General features: G+C 42.4%; 1 protein-coding gene across 1 annotated transcript in view; it reads right to left on the bottom strand.

Moving 5' to 3' along the window:
* PIGM (phosphatidylinositol glycan anchor biosynthesis class M) overlaps positions 1-16,830 on the bottom strand; it is a 35,356-nt gene that overhangs the window by 2,865 nt on the left and 15,661 nt on the right. The gene's annotated exons all lie outside the window — the stretch shown is intronic.

Here is a 16,830-nt window from a genome sequence, read left to right on the forward strand (position 1 = left end):
GGCTCCTTTTTCACTACCACCAGCAGCAGCAGGACGAAGAAGCAGAGAAGAGAGGGAGCACCGGTGACTGCCTAGTGGGGGGGAGGGCACGACTTAAAATTTAAAAAACCCTCACAGAATCGCCTTGCCAAAGGAAAATGCCCCCACAGGTACCCACAAAATTAAACAGAACGAGGTGGGGGCCCCTGCAGGTACGTGCATGCACTCACAAACACACACACACACTGAAGTACAGCAACCTTCCTCTGAAGGCCCCTCTCAAAAAAAGGCACACTCAGCAGCAGCAGCTACCACAGAGAGAAGCAAACTGCAAGGCAAGCCTAGGCAGCCTCCAGAGCTGAGGTGGCTGAAGCAGGACGAGGAGGAAGCACCGCTGGGCACTGAGGCAGCCGCTGGCCAGGCTGGTGCTGGGGGTGCCGAGAGAGAAAGAGAGCCAGAGAGCCGCTTCCCTGGAAGAGGCGGTGGCAGTGGCAGCTGCTGTTGGCGGCTTGGAGGCACTCTTCGAGGACGGGTTAGGTGCGGGCTCCGCTCTCAGGCATCACTCAGCAGCAGCTTGGGCATTCAGGCAAAAGGTCCGGCAGCGCACCTCACTCGCCAGCAGACAGGCGGGGTGGCTGGCAGGCTGCAGTTCTGGATGGAGGGTGCAAGAGGCGCTATCGGGAGAGAGCTGGGGAGCGAGGCGAGGCTTTTTTTGATTCTTGACAGCAGAGGATGTGTGGGCACTTCAGGGGGGGCAGGCAAGGCGGGGGCCGCAAACTATCATCTGGCGGGCCGCAAATGGCCCCCGGGCCGCATGTTTGAGACCACTGTTTTAAAGCAATATAGTTGGGACCCTAGCTGGATCATAAAGAAGGCTGACTGCCGAAGAATTGATGCTTTTGAATTGTGGTGCTGGAGGAGACTCTTGAGAGTCCCCTGGACTGCAAGGAGAACAAACCTATCAATTCTAAAGGAAATCAACCCTGAGTGCTCACTGGAAGGACAGATCCTGAAGCTGAGGCTCCAATACTTTCGCCATCTCATGAAAAGAGAAGACTCCTCGGAAAGCCCCTGATGTTGGGAAAGTGTGAAGGCAAGAGGAGAAGGGGAGGACAGAGGATGAGATGGTTGGACCGTGTCATCGAAGCTACCAACATGAATTTGACCCAACTCCAGGAGGCAGTGGAAGACAGGAGGGCCTGGCGTGCTCTGGTCCATGGGGTCACAAAGAGTCAGACATGACTTAATTATTAAACAACAAGCAACAAAAAGGGACCCTAGCTGGTGTGGTCAGGAGCGCGCTTTTGCAGCCTCCTCACTGCAGCAAATTGGGACTAGAGACTTTGCAGAGAGAAAAATATTGATTTGTAGTACCCTCTGCTGGACGGTACGTGGTAATACATGACCAACAGCTCCTTGGCCCTTGTATACTGTAAACTGCAGATGGATAATGTATTCACAATGAGTTTTCTAGGAACACTGATCCTAGGTTATGTGAGCAAACGTCCTAGACCTAAAATGTAATTGAAGAAAAATAATGCATTACACTTTTAAATCATTGGAAGACCTGTGAAATCGTCATTTCCTTGTTACTGCCTTGAAACAAGGTAAAGGTAAAGGATTGCCCTTTACATTTAGGCCAGTCGTGTCCAACTCTAGGGGGCGGTGCTCATTCCCATCTCCAAGCCATAGAGCCAGCGTTTTTGTCCAAAGACAATCTTCCGTGGTCACATGGCCAGTGCGACTTAGACACGGAACGCTGTTACCTTCCCACTGAGGTGGTCCCTATTGATCTACTTGCATTTGCATGCTTTCGAACCGCTAGGTTGGCGGGAGCTGGGACAAGTGACGGGCGCTCACTCCGTCGCGTGGATTCGATCTTACGACTGCTTGGTCTTCTGACCTTGCAGCACAGAGGCTTCTGTGGTTTAACCCACAGCACCACCACATCCCTGCCTCAAAACAATAGTTTGTTTATGTCCCCCTGCACGTAAACACATATATGTCTGGTCTAACATATCTATCATTCAGTTCTGCTGCAACAAGTAACGTAATATCCAACAGCCATGAAGTAAGTAAGTAAGTAAGTAAGTAAGTAAGTAAGGAAGGAAGGAAGGAAGGAAGGAAGGAAGGAAGGAAGGAAGGAAGGAAGCAAGCAAGCAAGCAAGCAAGCAAGCAAGCAAGCAAGCAAGCAAGCAAGCAAGCAAGCAAGCATGCATGCATGCATGTATGTATGTATGTATGTAAAATGCTTTTATCCCACTTTTCTCCTTAAAAAGAACCCAAGGCGTCCCTCTTGCCTAGCAGAAATATACGTTTGTACAGCTCCTTACAATTAGGAAGCCAGTTCAGACAATAGGCATCAGGATTTCTCTCTCTCTTCACAGCACTGTATCTCCAGTATGACAGAAATGTATGCTTGTTGGTTTATTTGAAATACAGTTTTGAGTGGCATCAGGCAAAATCCAAAGAAACAAAACAAGATAAAAACAAGTGACGTCTTAAAAAGACTAACTATTATATTCTAATGTGAGCTTTCGTGGACACATCCACTTCATCAGACATACGGGAACAGAATGACATGTTGAATGAAATACCAGCTTCGTAACAACATTCTAGATATTCATTGGCTCCTGGATGTATAGTACATTTACATGCAGCAATTGACTTATGTTGTTTTAAGGTCCTGTTGCAAGATTTCCTCCAAGAGACAGAAAACGGACACCAGCCTTACCCAGCTGTGGTGAAAAAGGAGTTGGAACCTTTCTGTATCTCTGTGTTTTCAATTGTATGGATTTTAGCCAAAATACTTTGCAAGCCTTGTGAACGTACACATTCTTGAGGCAAAGTATATTTCTTCTTGCAACAAACTCAGGAAGGGCATAAACATCACTTTCATCATGACTATCAGTTCCACAGAACTACTCTTTTATTCAGGTGATAAAACAGCCAGGATGAATCTATCCTTCCTCTGAACCCAGGAAAATAACTGTTCTTGCCTGCTGTGAAAAATCTTTCATGTTGGATCATCACCTCATGAGCTAGACAAATAAGAAAGGCATTGCATCTGCCCAGTAAGCTTGTTAAGAAGGAGGAGGATTTCCAAAAGGGAAAACATGTTAGTCTGTTGCAACGAAGAGTCCTGCGGCATCTTAATGTTCATTATTAAATCAGCCTTAATGAAATAGATGATGATGATGATGATCTCTCCATCATAACAGCAGGCTGAAACCAAGTAATGGTTGTCTCAGGACACTTAGGAGGGTTGCACATGATGTCGGCATAAAGTGCAGGCCAAATGGATTTATTGAAAGATAGTAAATCTGTCAACGTGGAAGAAACGGAGGGAAGGAAATAAAAGTTGGAGAAAGTAGGGGTGGAGCAGGGGGGACTTTAGGTAAATGTGGGCCACATATGTTGAGATTTCGCTAGTCATTGGCTCAGCTGCTTGGTTGTCAGAGAAAGCAATGCTCGTAGCTGCAAGAGCTCCAGCCTCACATATTTGAATGGAAGCTTAATCAACCCTCATCATTAGATGAACAAAATATCAGCCTGAAGGGCAGAAGGAGAGAGTGCAGAGAAGCAGTGATGTATTCACAATTTATAGAATTGGGCAATATTGCTATGTTGCACCACAACTCCCAATATCCCCCCAAATAGCATAATTGGGCTAACTGGGCAATTCCAGGCATGGTACTTTCCAAGCTCTGTGCTACTACTGTTGTGGACCATGGGCCTATGCATGATGTTTGCCAGTGCTATGAGAATCCTGAAGTAGAAAGGTGGGTACACACCACAAAGACAGCCAAGGCGGGAACCCAAGACCTGCACACCACCCCAAAATAGTCTCTGGGCCCAGAGTTGCATTAAACATCTGCATGCGCTGAGTACACAGTATTTGTATTAAGGGCGTAACATTGGTACAGATTCCCCATGAGTGCAAACACTGTTTTAGTAGAAATTCTGGCTTGCAAACAGGCTCAGCTGAATGCTCTTAGAATCCCAATTCCAATTTTTTAATATTAGCACAGGAAAATCTTTAATGCCGTTGCAGACTGGGGGCAGGGCCTGCCTGATCACAAACCTCATGCCCCCTCCGCCAGCAGTGTTTGGAGAACAGGTGAATGCCTTCCTGGAGCTCAGCTATTAGGGGTGAATGCCTTTGGGTTCCTGCCTCCCAGCATCATAGGTGCTATTCACTTTGTCCTCCTACTACAGCCTATGTAGTTAGCATCCATTGTACTGACTGTCACATGCAGAAATGGAAAGAGTCCTTTCCTTTCCTTTTTTGTTCTTGAACTGCAAGAGTGCCTCAGCCAGTAGCCATGGTAGTTCAAGAAAAGAAAAGTGAACTACCACTGCTCTGTGTGTTTGTAATGCAGAAATACTTTGAATATGCCTCACAAAATTGTATGCTATTTCTCTGTAAGTACTTGGCAAAATGTCCCTTTCTAGAGAACTCTCACTCCATTACTTCTTTTAAAGAAAGTCTGGGATTTTTTGTTTTGTTTTCTGTTTTACTTTTCAAGGAAAAGCGGTCTTTTGATGGTTTCTGAGACCTTTCGTGATCCTCCAAACATCTCCATCCCTGGACCATGAAGCTGCAACAATGTATCAAATTTGGAACACTCTTGCTGGTAAGCCTGTTCCATGCATACTCATATATAGTCACAGTTTTATATTTTATAGTCCTTAAATAGTCACTGTTTTATCCTTTTGAAAAACCTTTTTTAGGATCAATATTTCAACCCCTGCAGCCTGGATTATTTCCAAATCAAAAAAGCAGGTGGAACTAAGCATTCTCTTTCAAGATGAGTAAGAATCGTTTTTTCAATTCGTATGCAACATGAGTTATTTTAAATCTGGGGGTGTTTAGGGTCTCTTGTTTCCACATAGGGGTATAGGGTTTTTTTTTTGTTTAAATCATAACACAAAAACTCTGCCCAACCCCACTCCCAAATTTGGCACAGAGCAAGAGCAGACTGTCTGCTACATTTATGCCATATTTGGTGCTATTCTGACATTAAGTTTCAAAGTTACAATGTTTTGTTTGGGCTTCCCTATTTTTTAAAATTGCCTTGTGGAATGTTGATTTACTCTGCTGCACAATAACCTAGTTGCACTACTGTGCATTGGCATTACCTGTCTACCAGCATTTTTTTTTACAGTGTAGGAGCTCCCTCTAGTGGCAACAGAAGCTTCTCACACAACAGAATAAAATGTGCAAAAGGAAAAAGGCTAATGTGGAAATGTCTTTTTATTAAGCAATATTTTCCAGGTTTAAGGAGATGCATGCATTTGATTTACAGGAAGTGAACTGTTCGAAAACTGGTTAATGATTCAGAAAAAGTAGAACATGTGGAATCTAGTACATGAGCAGAAGCATCACACATCATCATTCCTTCTGAGGAGAGCATCACTACCCCAGCATTTCCACTGGATTTTTTAAAAAATGTACTTTTAACACATTTTTTTCATTGCCTGTGGCTTTCCGGGTGGAAAATTGCAGCCTTTATGGATTATGATTTGTTGCTGGGTTACTATGGGCATGATTATAAAAGCAGGTGAAGACTCTTTGCCCTCAATCTCATTGTGTGTGTGTGGGGGGGGGAATGTAAAGCCTTCCTTCTATTGTGCTCCCAAATGAGGAAGAGGAATTGCAAACATATTCTCTTCATCTGGTGAGAGGGCAAGATGTCTTTTGGTAGGCATGGGTTTTTCAGAACTGATGTACTACAACCCCTAGAGGTCTACAGGAATCCCCCTGCTAGACTTTTGGAAGCTTTAATCAAGAATAAAAAGTCCCACCTAGTGTTTTCAAGTTCTTAAGCTAATTAATTCAGATTCCAGCAGCCATTTTTCATGCTGCAGAGAAGACAGATTGTGTTGTGGCAGCTACAAGTGATTATAGATCTGGCATGTGTGTGTGTGTGTGTGTGTGTGTGTGTGTGTGTGTGTGTGTGTGTGTGTGTGTGTGTGTGTGTGTGTGTGTGTGTGTGTGTGTGTGTGTGTGTGTGTGTGTTGGAGATGCTTCCTGTGCAGATCCTATTGGACAGAGTCGATCACAGCTGTCTTCTCCACACAATAAAAATGCAGCTCCCTTGCACTTTCAAAAATTTTAACCTTGTCCACTCATTTCACCATTCTTCTTCACATTTTTCTCCTCCTTAGTGGAAGAGGGAAGAGGAAATTACACTGGGAAAAATGTTATTGTCTATTCTGTTAATCAAAAAAGTAGAGGTGAGTAGCAAAAACTCTCTCTTTGCCTTTGTACATTGGCCAAAATCCTCTTGTGTAGTTACGCAAACATAATGCTAATAGCGTGACTTTTGGAAGTGTCAGTCACCTACTGAGTTGCACAACTTGGTAAGCAAAGTAAGGTCTAAGATGGTTTCCTAACTTAATGCAATTCAGTTACCATTATGCCATTAGCATTATGTCAGTGCATCCCTCCTCAGCTGTCACTCTAATTGCCAACACCAGCCAAACAGGTACCCACAAAATAAACTAAGGGTCAAACTGGATTTTAAAGAAAATATGTATTTCCTCTAACTAGCCCGGTTTTCTTTGGATGATAGGATTTGCTCAGAAATCCATGCCTTAACAAGCAGATCTGCATATTAGGTTCATGTTTACCTTGCTAGCAGAGCAAGTAGCAGCTAAATTAACTTGTGGATTCTGTCCATAAAAACCAGAATGGTTAGCCAAACACATGTCTTCTTTGGGTGGGAAAAAAATCACTTCCACACTTCAAAATCTAGAAAGATGAGCTGTTATTTACCAGAGAAACCTATTGAGACGGTAATAGGAATCTTACTTCCAGCTAACTGAAATGAAGGTAGAGGAAGCCAGGGCTGCTCCATCACTTCTCGCAGGAGCAAAGACAAGAAGTTTTGTTTGTATTCCTCCTCCTAAGAGGCTCGTAAAGAAAATGTGAAAAGGAAAGAAGTGTCATTCGCAACCCTGCCTCTCCTCCTCCCCAGGCAAAGATATGCATTTGCAGCATAAGCAGAGTCACACCAGACCACCTCCAGTAAATTTTGCCATGACCAATCATAATGCAAAGCAAATTCAAGACACACACAGACTAGAACTATGGGCTATGACGAACAAAAATAATTCACCTGGGGAGAGGCCACTTCTCCTAAAAATGCACTAAATGTTACTTTTTTCACTGGAAAATAGTGCCTGGAGGCGATATAATCTAATCACTAGCTTGCCCTGATTTATCTAGCTGTGTGTTCTTGTTCTGACACTAACCCAGAGACTTGTGCCTCCTGCCTTCTTATTGACAGCAGTTTGTGTGGGGCAAAACTCCTTACTGATTTTAATGAGGAAGCAGCCTGAAGATCCAACCCCACCACCACCACCACTTTATATGAAGGATATAAATTAATGGAAATGGTCTGCCCAGGGGGGCAATGAAAAAAGTTTGGGCACCACTGATGAATGAGTACATGAAGTCACCCTCTCATGTCATCCAGATCATAGGATGGGTCTAGGCCTGCTAACTCACACCCATTTCCCACCCCTTATCCATCCTTATCTAGCTTGAGTTTTAGAGAACTCTAAAGCTTGCACTTTTACTGAAATGTCAAACACAAATGCTTTGTTAAGTTGATTCCTGTGACAATTGAGTTAGTGTAATAGAAGCTATTGCCCTAACATGGAGTTTGCATTTTTCCTAGTCGCCAGCATGGCTAACATAGCTTTTGGTTAAGTTAAATTGCCTTTGCCAGCCTGCTGTTCATTCCTTTGCTGTTTCTTTCATAGTCTTTCTAAAGCCATTTTATTTTTAATCTTTACCCTGGCCAAGATTTTAAAGAATAAAAATAAGGGGAAATCTATTTACCAAGTGGAAATAGGTAGCAAGCTTTCTCCTTCTCAAGGAAATGTTTATTGGAAATGATAGATTTGACACATTTAATACACCTCAATTGGTGTATCACCTTGTGGCATGAATATCTTTTTTTCTAGGTGTCCTATACACAGAATTTTCCAACAGCTCTGCTAAGTCACAGCACTTGTTTCTTGGGAACCCAGATTCCCTTCCTAGTAAATCAAGGAAGATTACCTTCACTCTTTGTAGCGAAATGATTTGGTAGCAGCTGTGCTTTGGTTCAAGAAAGGTTTCTAAATCCTGCTGGATTTAAAACTTTTAAAAATAAAACAGATCCCAGTAATGAAAAGTAATGGATTCCCATTTGACCACTGACAGTGTGCTGATGGATGCCCCCAGAGTTACTGAGCCCTACAGGAATGGATGCCAGTATGCAATTCCATTTTCTTTCCTTGGAACGAAAGATAATTCTGTTAGAGGACACCACCCAGCCTTTGTCATTATTTAAAGACCATTAGGTTTTCTGTAGTTTTCATTTTCCCTTCAAAGACAGCCAGGAACCCATGTATTCAAAGATGACCTTTCCTGTAAACAAAGCACACAGATAATGACCAGACACAAGTCAGAAATTGTTAATAGGCACACTGAAAACATATTACTTGAAGTCAGGACCATTATATGTTTTGGGAACATTTTTCTCTACTTCAGCAAATGTTTTAGTGGAGAGGTAAAGGTTCCCCTTGACATTCAGTCGTGTCTGACTCTAGGGCGTGATGCTCATCCCCGTCTCCAAGCCATACAGCCAACGTTTGTCGGTAGACAGTTTCCATGGTCACGTGGCCAGCGCGACTAGACATGGAATGCCATTACCTTCCCACCGAGGTGGTTCCTATTTATCTACTCACATTTACATGCTTTCGAACTGCTAGGTTGGCAGGAGCTGGGACAAGCAACGGGAGCTCACTCCGTTGCGTGGATTCGATCTTACGACAGCTCGTCTTCCAACCTTGCAGCACAGAGGATTCTGAGGCTTAACCTGAAGCACCACCACATCCCCTTTTAGTGGAGAGGTGTGATGCAATAGATCCAATTATGAATAAGAGATCCAAGTCTCAGGATGTATAGCTTTATTACAATTTTAAAACAGCCCAATATGTCTTGGCCTGAACAGTTTATGGCCTTCTAATTTCTGGTATACTGTACACTTAATCTATTTTTTCTTCCTGTTGCCCAGGAAGCAACCTCCTTGCAGCTGACTGGCTTGATCTGTGCTCATCTCTAGTAAAAACCCTCTGGGTTGTGGCAAGAAAACAGAGGATGGAGAAACTCCCTCCCCGGTTTTAGCTTTTTAAAAATATTTCCCTAACTGATGCAGCACAATTCTCACTTCTATATGCCCAACCTTTACACCAACAGTTTCTCTCCATGTCTGAAACCATTGCTGTTAGCTTGCCCCGCCACCACTGTCCTTTGCTGTTGCTTCCTTAGTAAACTGGGTAAACCTTACTTGCAAGTAAACTGGTAATTCAAAGACCTGTGTGGATCCTTCTCACAGAAAATAATCATCTCCAGTGTGAATGGAAGGGTTGCCTGAGTGAAAGATAAAACAGATCATATGGAAGATAAGAACCTTTTAGTGCAAACCAGACCACTCCAGATTTCCCCTGTCTGGACAGGCCCTATTATTTTTTAAACATCCTTTGACTTGAAGAATGAAAATCAATGAAGACAGGTTTGCACTTTTCCTGGAAGGCAGTATTAATGTCAAAGTGTCAAGGAAGAGATGTATTGTTTTAAAACCCACTGAGTTTGCTTCACAGTTACACAGAGGCTCCCTGATGGGCTTCACAGGCAGAAATAAATTACAGTGGAATTGATTTCCATGTCCCACCGAGGAGGAGGTACACCATTTGGACACTGAAAGCAAGCTTTAAAGTTATACTTGTCTGGTTAGCATCGCGAAAATATGCAGAGTTAATTGATTGAAGACACAGACACGTTCTTCTTCTATAGCAAGACACGTGTATTATACAAAATATACAAATATACAGACCGGCAGCACTTCAGTGTAGCATCAGACAAACTGGCATAGAGGATAGCAGCAAGTGACAGAAGGAGAAGACTACATCAATGTCTACACTGTTCTCTTATATAGATTTACAGAGTTTCTTCTGTCCAATCACAGGACACATTACATCATCTACTCCACCTGGGTGTCACCTCTTCTCCAGACATTGCATCATCCTCTTCTCTGTCACAGTGACTCAGCAGTCACACATCTGTTCATTATGGAAGTTCATTAATGTCACATTTAATCCAGGTTCAGGCCTACAAAATTACAATATCCTGACAATACTTTGTTGGGTGGGAATTGTGTGTTTGTCCTAACACTCCAAAGTGTGTCACTGGGGTTTAGACTGTAATATATATGTGGCCTTCAAAGACTGCTAAGGACTTTGGACTCAGCCCAGTAAAGAGGATTGTACACTCACTTGTTCCTAAACAGCTGTATTGTTTAAATGCACTTGTGAATGCAATGCAAAATGTCTGTGCTTGCCTTAAAGCTCTGATGTATCGAACAAAGTAGCCTGCAGGCCACATGGAAACTAGAGGTGTGCAGAAGCCCTCCTTCACTCCTTACCCAACTAATGGGTTTACAGATTGGAGTCAGCTCTGCCTCTACCATTTAGGAATCATTCCAACCTATTTGTCCCCAGGTTTTTGACATCACCTGCTGGATCTCTGTTAGAAAAAGCAAAAACAAGCAAGCAAACAAACAAAAATCATTTCCATTAAAGAGGAGGAATGCAAATGAATATGACTTGGGGGAGCATTCAGCACCTGAATTGTGTGATCTCTCTACTTTAAGCCTCGGTCTGAGCCCTCTGAAGTGGTTGAAGTGGCCAGGGATATCGTCTCCTTTTGTATTACTAGCTCAGTCTACTATACTACTTCTGATTTCCTCTTTCAATCGTTCAAATTACTGACCATGTTTTTAATCATACAGACACTGAATGGGATATGAAGGATCTGTTGTGGTGTTGCTCCACCTCAGGAGTGAATAGAAACTCTTTGCTCAGTGCAAAATCACACAACACTCCTGATTCGTTCCATCTTTGCACACTTCCTCAAGGACAGTGCAAATGCCTAGCTTCTGTCAAATAAATAACAGTTGAACATGGGTAGCCTCATAATTCTTTAAATCCCAAAGTGTGGTGCACTAGATAGAAAGATGGACTAGCATTCTGAAGAACAGGGTTCAAATATCCACGTGACCATGGAAGCTCACTGGAGGAGTGTAACTGGTAAAACCACTCCTTAAATACCTCACATACCTTGAAAGCCCTGTTAGAGTCACTATAAGTCAGCTGCGACTTGATGGCACAACACACACACATACATATTACTTATAGAAATGCTTCACAGAGGCTTGATAGGATATAGCACCACCTTGTTTGTATTTATGTCTATCCATGGTGTAAAGGTCTCCTCCAACAACAGATTTTGAATGAATCAATCTTTTTCCTGTTCCCTTCTTCAACATGTGTTGATTCAAGTCATTGCTTTCTAATCAGTAACACAATATCATCTGCATATTTTAAATTATTGATGTTTCTTCCATCAATTTTTCACTTCTTCGTCTGAATCTAATTCAGCTTTTTGCACAATGAGTTCTTCATATAGATTGAAAAGATAAGGACATAAACTATATCCTGCTCTAACATCTTTAGCAATTGGAAAACCATTCTGTTTCTCTGTATTCTGTCCTAATATTATCTTCTTGTCCAAACTAAGTATACGCTTTGCATCAATCACATACTGAAGCACACCTGTTTCTTTTAATTTCTAATTCTAATTTATATAGACTGCTTTTTTTCTGGAATTCTTTAGCGTGCCCCAGTAGCCAATGTATATTAGCAATAATGCTCTAGTGTAGTCTGCATCACTGAAGTTATAAACTGCCCAGAGAATGCTTTGAGTGCTAAGGGGTGGCATATAAGCAGCACACTTTGCTCTGTTCTGCTTTCTTTCTTTTCCAAACTCATCATTTCCCTGGTTAATTTTTTTTACTCCAATAATATTTGATTCTCCTTTATTTCACATTCCACTCCCCTCTGATCATCATCACACCCTGTTTTGGTGTGTGATCAGTTTTCTCTTAGACATGTACACCAAAGCTTTCTATTTCTTCTTTACCATCTCTATCTGAAGCATACAGTTGAATGGTTGTATTAATATGTTCTCCAAGAATCTGATTGATATTCTCATCATAGACCCTAACTGCTTTTGCCTCAGTATTACAACCACACATTTTTTTCCTGATGTTTTCATTTCCAGAGTAAAACACTTCAGATTTATATGGCTTAAAAAGCCTTATTCCAGTCCACTTTAGTTTACTCACACCAAGTACTGTAGTGTTTAAAAGTCCCACTTCTTGATTTATGGCTTTACGTTTACCTTGATTCATACATTTTAGTCAGTCGTGTTTGACTCTAGGGAGCGGTGCTCATCCCCGTTTCCAAGCCACAGAGCCAGCGTTTGTCCGAAGACAGTTTCCGTAGTCACGTGGCCAGCGTGACTTAGATTCGGAACGCTGTTTACCTTCCCACCGAGATGGTACCTATTTATCTACTCGCATTTACATGCTTTCGAACTGTTAGGTTGACGAGGAGCTGGGACAAAGCAATGGGAGCTCACTTTGTCGCGTGGATTCAATCTTACGACTGCTGGTCTTCTGACCCTGGAGCACACAAAGGCTTCTGCGGTTTAGCCCACAGCGCCACCACGTCCCATGACATGCTGTAGCACTAGTGAAATGGCTGCTATATTTTTTAAAGTGTGTGCAGGGAATCTTCAGCAGTCTTGAACCAGTGCCAGGATGACTCCTAATTAAGTGAAATATGACAGTTACAATATAGTGTAAAAACCCTGTGCAAAAAAAGAGAGGACTCCTCCTAACTCCTGTTGTTCTTTACTGACTCTTGGCTATCCATGATTAATCCATGTTTTCTTGATATTTTTAACTGAATGCGAGAAGGCTTTGCCAAATGACCAAAACAGCAGATGACAAGAAGACACAGAAAAGCAGCTGTTGTTTGGAATCCTTACACTGGAACAGCCGAATCAGACAGCTAAGCTGAAAATTGTAATAACAGACCCTCAGTAGCAACTGTGATGACTGTGAAAGAAGAGTGGAAATGTAGCATTGTTTCACACATCCTTTAGAATTCCTGACCAAGGACGTCAATACTGAGCACAGCAGTGGAATCAAAGATTTGAAAGATTCTTGCCTGAAACACGGGAAAACCACTGACAGACAGTAGAGGCCACACTGTGGACACTTGTCCTCCATGTCATGAAAATGGGGGAAGGTGTGCTTCACAATTGCACCAGAGAGGGAAACCAGCCAGGCCACTAGGCCTGCGAGTTCAGTGCTGGGAGAGGGTGTGCTCAAATTCTAGTCAGATTTGTGTAGAAGAACAACGGACCAGCGGAGGCAATTATTACAGAATTTTGCCCTGCCAGGCTTAGGCTTCCTCCAGTCAGCCTATATATCCCAAAGTCTGCTACCCAATCCTAATAGAAATCAATCAACTCCCTCTCCCCACCCTACTAGCTGAATCTGACGGTGGAGTGGCTGATCCAAGGGTGAGGGGCTGTCCAAGGGGAAAGTTGTATGTGCTCACTGAAACTCTCAGAAGGCCTGAAGCATGCAGACTAGCCCCACTGCTGTTGCCCCCTCCAAGTCTAGTTTTCAGTGGCATGAACAGGGGTTGTACACAAGTATTAAAGTATTACAGATACAAAAGTTACTTTTTCAGACTCCACCTAGAACACCCCAGTGGTCATGCTGCCTCTGTGTTCTAGAAAGTAGTCTTTGCAATGAGCATGACTCCAGTCCCTCCTTGCCAAGGTCTTCAGGAAAGGTCCCGAATCCCAAAAGTCATACATAGACTGGTGCATTAGTAGAACCCCTGTATATGCTCACAGGTTGTGAAGATGATGGGGTAGGTGATTATTGTGTGCATTGGGGCAGGGGAGAGGGGGAGGAAAGATTAGGCCACATGCCCTAATGGCCAACCTCATGTATTCCTTCAATAAATTGTTGAGTTGATAGCACCCAAAAGGCTGTAATAAGGAATTTGATGAATCGTTGGTCTGAATCATTCTAAGGCTCCTTTCTATGTTACATGTGAATGACAATGCAAAGTGCTATGTGGCTTCATGCAGGCAAACACTCATCTTGGAGGAACTTGTACATCAACCAGCAAAAGCCCGAATTTTCTGTTAGTACCTTCCTGAGACTTGAAGACCACTGACTCTTTGTCTCTTTAAACAAATGGGGCATTCTGTCTTCTCAGGGAGCTCTGGCTCTCCCTTGGAGCAACTCCATCTGCTACTGAGCCAGGGATCTTCCACTGGAGTAATTGCAACCACTTTTGCTACTTTAGCAAATATCAATTTAAACCGGTGGGTTTTGAACATAAGCTTGTACTAAAAAGTCTACAACCTAATTTACTGCAAACATAGCAGGATCCCTTGAAAGTTCTTTCTAATGCTGGGAAAATATTTTAATTTGACACATTTGCACAGAGTATGCACCTGTTTAGGCTACTGAGTTGTGTCCTTTAAAATCATCTTCCTGTATTTTGCCCAATTGCTTTGACATCAGTTATGAAACAACCAAAAAGAAAAGGAAAACAAAAGCCTTTTAGTATTGTAGAACAAATTGGGTTTTAATTGCTGAAAGGCAGGCAGCTCCAGGGTGCACTTCAGAGCAATTGGGGGCAGAATGATTTTTTTAAATGTACAGAACATGCCGCCATCACCAGAAAATATCAATATTTTTCCAGGAACTCTTACATAGTTTTCCCTGAAAACAAATTCTACAGAAGGACAAGACGACATATACAGTAAATATGCTAAACTGACCGAGTTAAATTCTTCAATATTTTTATTTATCCACTAATAGAAAATTCCACCCCCCCCTTTCAATATAAAAATTCTCATGGGAGTTTCCAACATAATTTAAAAGCAATTAATAAATATTATGCAACTAAACTTTTCTAAAATATCTATCTACTACAAATGTTTAATAACTGATACATTGTATGGACCAGATAATTCTGCCATAGTTGCCTTTATGGTAGAAAAGCAGGATATTGGTACATTACCTTGGTACATGCGCTCGTAATCTCCAGATTAGACCACTGTAATGCGCTCTACGTGGGGCTACCTTTGGGGTTGCTGCGGAAACTACAGGTGGTGCAGAATGCGGCGGCCAGATTAATCAGTGGTGTGAAAAAATACCAACATATTTCACCCACTCTGGCCGCCTTGCATTGGCTGCCCATCCGTTTCCGCATCGACTTCAAAGTGTTGATGCTCACGTACAAAGCCCTAAACGGTTTAGGGCCTCGATACTTGGCGGAACGCCTTCTCCCGCCAAGATCTACCCGTGTCACTCGCGCGAGCCAGGAGGTGAGGTTGAGGAGCCTAACGCCGAGGGAGGCCCGGAAGGAGAAGACAAGAAATCGGGCCTTCTCGGCGGTGGCTCCTCGCCTCTGGAACAACTTACCTCCTGTGATCCGCAGGTCTCCCTCGCTGGGTGCCTTTAAGAAGCAATTGAAGACTTGGTTGTTCCGGCAGGCCTTTCCATCATACTCCTCTTGACCCCCCTTTTTTTTGTTTTTGTTTTCTGTTTTGTATATTATATGATGTAATGTAGTGCCTTCTTTTTTTAGAATTGTCTGTTTTCGTTGTTTATATTATCTTTATGGTTGTTAGCCGCCTAGAGTGGTCCGTTTGGACCAGATAGGCGGGATATAAATCAAATAAATAAAATAAATAAAATAAAATAAATATTGATTTAATGAAAAAACAAGCCCAACAACCTCTAATTGCTTCTATTCAATCGGTATTTTGCTTTGTTAAATCCCCTGTGCTTTAATCCAGCAAGGTCACTCTATATGTGGATGACCTTCTAGACTGCCAATTTCTTGCATGTCAAGTGGTTACTGGAACACAATTTCTTCTGTGGGGCCTCACATCTAGCCAGTGCTGCATGTGGAACTTTATGTTTTTCTGCATCAGTCAAGAAACACAAATCCAGATGTGAATATATGAGGCATTTATTCAAGCTTTCTACATATGCTCTCCCTCGTTTACAACTAAGGTTCTCTTCCATTCACAACTTCTCTTGCATCCTTTTCCTGGGAAAACAAGTCAACTGCCTGCTCTGTTCCTAATTCCTGCAAACAACAGATGAAGTAATAAAACCGGTCCTTAATAGAACCGTTTCAGAAGACAAATGGAGAACGGCCCACGTCAGCAGTTCTTCTTATAAAAATACACAGTGTGACTACATCAGTGATAAATTCACACTTTCTGTGCTCATCACCGTGGCCTCTCACCTTCTTTTCCTTTGAATTTTCAGCCTCTCAGAAGAACACATTGACCTATCCACCTCATACAAAGAAGATACAAAGTGATGAGCTTGGTGGCAACGCTGCAAAACGCAAAAATAATTGCACGACTCTTATGTTCCTCCAGGAAAAAACGTGAAGAATTCTAGAAGGAAAGGAAAGATGTTTAGCCACTGTCTTTTCAGCTTGTTTTAAAAATGAATGAAACTTCTTTTTCTGGAAAAAATATTTAATGCTAGGATTCCATTCATGCAATCTAAAGTAACATAGTCCAGGAATGCTTTAGTTACCTCAGTTGCCATTTGTGTAAATCAGATATGAATTCTGATTTTGCCTGAGTCACTTTCTTCAATGTCATTTCTCAAACCTGCAAAAAGTTCATATTCCAAGGAAGGTATCGACCGTATGACTGTACAGTGAACAAAGCAACACTAGTCCTCTGTCAACACTGTTTTCCATTCGGGGACTTCTATTGCAGGCTAGTGCTCTATTTTGACAGAAAGTAACGCCACACTGGCTTGCATTTGTTCAGTATGCTTTTATTTAATCTCTGATGATACCTGAATTCCAAACAGTTTAGTCTCC

This window comes from Pogona vitticeps, chromosome 1 (genome assembly GCF_051106095.1).
Source record: "Pogona vitticeps strain Pit_001003342236 chromosome 1, PviZW2.1, whole genome shotgun sequence".
Classification (NCBI taxonomy): domain Eukaryota; kingdom Metazoa; phylum Chordata; class Lepidosauria; order Squamata; family Agamidae; genus Pogona; species Pogona vitticeps.